This window comes from Galeopterus variegatus, unplaced genomic scaffold, assembly GCF_000696425.1.
Source record: "Galeopterus variegatus unplaced genomic scaffold, G_variegatus-3.0.2 Scaffold2884, whole genome shotgun sequence".
Taxonomy (NCBI): domain Eukaryota; kingdom Metazoa; phylum Chordata; class Mammalia; order Dermoptera; family Cynocephalidae; genus Galeopterus; species Galeopterus variegatus.
In genome coordinates, this window is record NW_007728995.1 from 124,603 (window position 1) to 128,141 (window position 3,539).

Sequence of the window (3,539 nt, forward strand, 5' to 3'; positions counted from 1 at the left end):
TGTGAGATGCAGTTCCAAAGTAAAGAAAAGAATATAAGTAATAAAAGAATTAGAGCAGAAATTGACAAAATTGAAAAGAGGCAATCAATACAGAAAATTAAAACCAAAAGCTGGTTCTTTGAAAACAAAAATCAATACAATAGATAAGCTTCCAGCCAGGTTAACTGAAAGAAAAAGAGAGAGAGGACACAAATTACTGATATTAGAAATGAAAGAGGGGCATCACTACAGATCCCATGGACATTAAAAGGATAATAATAGAATACTATCAAAACCTCTATGCTAACATATTTCATAATCTAGATGAAATGGACCAACTTCTTGGAAGACACAACATGCCACTACTTTTGGCCTAATTGGACCATGGTAATATTTTCTGGGTAAGCATTTGTGGACAAGTACATAGGTACAGTTGTGTTCAAAAGCATGAAATACCATTAATTCTCTAGAGTTAAGTTTAAAGCCATTTAGTAATTCTGTCATTTTGTTAAATTTATTTTGCTGCCAAAGCCAATGTGGAAACTTTTGAAGCTCTCTAATTCCCCCTCTCTCTCTCCTCTGTCTCTCTCTCTCCCTCTCTTAAACTAATGATAAGAAAACAAACAACTCAATTTAAAAAATGGGCCATAGACATTAATAGACACCTCACTAAAGAAGATATACAGATGGCAAATAAACATGTAAAAAGATTCTCCACACCATATGTCATCAGGGAAATGCAAATTAAGACAATAATGAGTGCAACCCACGCACTTACTGCCATTTGATCTTCGACAATGGCACCAAGCCTATTCACTGGGGTCGGGACTGCCTCTTCAGCAAAGGGTGCTGGGATAACTGGATATCCATATGCAGGAGATTGAAACTAGACCCATACCTCTCACCATATACTAAAATCAACTCAAAATGGATTAAGGATTTAAATATACACCCCAAAACAATAAAACTTATTAAAGAAAACATAGGAGAAACCCTTCAGCAAATAGGGCTGGGCACAGACTTCATGAATATGACCCCAAAAGCACGGGCAACCAAAGGAAAAATAAACAAATGGGACTATATCAAACTAAAAAGCTTCTGCACAGCAAAAGAAACAATTAACAGAGCTAAAAGACAACCAACAGAGTGGGAGAAAATACTTGCAAAATACACATCTGACAAAGGACTAATATCCAGAATATATAAAGAACTCAAACAACTTTACAAGAAAAAAACAAGCAACCCAATCAAAAAATGGGCAAAAGAACTAAGCAGGCATTTCTCTAAAGAAGATATAAAAATGGCCAACAGTCATATGAAAAAATGCTCAACATCACTCAGCATCCGGGAAATGCAAATCAAAACCACACTGAGATACCATCTCACCCCAGTTAGGATGGCAAAAATCCAAAAGACACTGAAAGATAAATGCTGGCGTGGCTGCGGAGAAAAAGGAACTCTCTTACACTGTTGGTGGGAATGCACAATGGTGCAACCCCTATGGAAAATGGTTTGGAGGTTCCTCAAACAGCTGAAGATAGACCTACCATACGACCCAGCTATCCCACTGCTGGGAATATATCCAAAGGAATGGAAATCATCAAGTCGAAGGTACACTTGTTTCCCAATGTTCATTGCAGCACTCTTCACAATAGCCAAGAGCTGGAATCAACCCAAATGTCCATCATCGGATGAGTGGATACAGAAAATGTGGTATATCTACACAATGGAATACTACTCAGCTATAAAAACGAATGAAATACTCCCATTTGCAACAACATGGATGGACCTTGAAAGAATAATATTACAACAACAACAACAAAAACCGGGGGGTGGGGAGGAAGATATAACAACCACAATTTTTTTTTGAAGTTTTTACAACAAGCAAATGGAGAGGACACACTTGGGTGGGAGGGGGCAGAGGGAGGAGGGAGGGAGGTTTTGGTGATGGGACATAATAATCAACTACATTGTATATTGACAAAATAAAAATAATTTTAAAAAAAAAGGAAAGAAAAAAAAATTAAAAAAAATAAATAAAACCAGTGGGGCCATTTGACTCTTAAAAAAAAAAAAAAAAAAAAAAAAACAATAATGAGATAACGTTTCTCATCTATTACAATGGCCACAATCCAGAACAATGATAATACAAAATGTGGAACAGCAGGAACTCTCATTCTCTGCTGATGGGAATACAAATTGGTACAGACACTTTGGAAGACAGTTTGACGGTTTCTATAAACAAGCATATTCTTACTATACTATCCAGCAATAGAGCTCCTTGATATTTACTCAATGAAGTAGTAAATTTATTTTCACACAAGTACCTGAACATAGACATTTATATCAGCTTTATTCATAATTTCTAAAACTTGGAAAAAACAAAGATATCCTTTAGTAGGTAGGTGGATAAAGAAACTGGTACTTACAAATAATGGAATAGCTATCAAGTCATGAAAAGCCATGAAGGAAACTTCATTGCATATTACAAAGAGAAATAAGTCAATCTAAAAGTTGACATACTGTATAATTCCAACGGCTTAACATTCTGAAAAAGGCAAAATTATTGAGATAGTAAAAAGATCAGTGGTTGCCAGGAGTTGGTGGAGGGAGGATGAGCGATGAACAGATACAGCACAGAGCGTTCTTAGGGCACTGAAAATACTTTGTATGATACTACAATGGTAGACTGATGTCATTGTACATTTGTCCAAATGCAAAGAATGCATAACTCCAAAAGTGAAACCTTATGTAAACTATGGACCTTGGGTGATAAGGATGTTTCAAAGTAGGTTCATCAGTTGGGACAAATGTACTGCTCTGGTGAGGGATGCTGATAATGCATGTGTAGGTGTGGGGAATATACAGAAAATCTCTGTATCTTTCTCCAAATATTGTTATGAACTTAAAACTGCTCTAAAAATATTAAAAACTGACAACACGCTCGCCCCCCAAAAAACCCTTAAAGCAACAACAACAAAAGCGGAAAACAGGATCATATACCATGACCAAATGGGATTAATCCCTGGGATGCAAGGATGGTTCAACATACATAAATCAGTAAATGTGATACCCACATCAGCAGAATAAAGGACAAAAATCATGATCATCTCAATTGATGTAGAAAAAGCATTTAAGTAAATTCAAAACCTTTCCATGATAAAATTCTCTGCAAGTTAGGTATGAAAGCAAAGTACTTCAAGATAATTAAGGGCCTATATGGCAAGCTCTGAGCTAACATTATACTCAACAGTGAAAAGCTGAAAGCATTTTCTCTAAGATCAGGAACACAACAAGGATACACACTCATGCCATTTTTATTCAACATACTACTAGAAGTCCTAGCCAGAGATGTTAGGCAAGAAAATGAAATAAAAGTCATTCAAATTGCAAAGAAAGAAGTAAAATTGTCTATTTGGTGATGACATGATCTTCCTGCAAAGAAAAGATATCCACACTGTGAGAAAGGCCAGTGGTTTAACCATCAGTTTGTTACCTTAAAATTGTACAAATAAGGAAAGAATAGATTGCACTGATTCTGGCCTAAGTTGATCTCTACC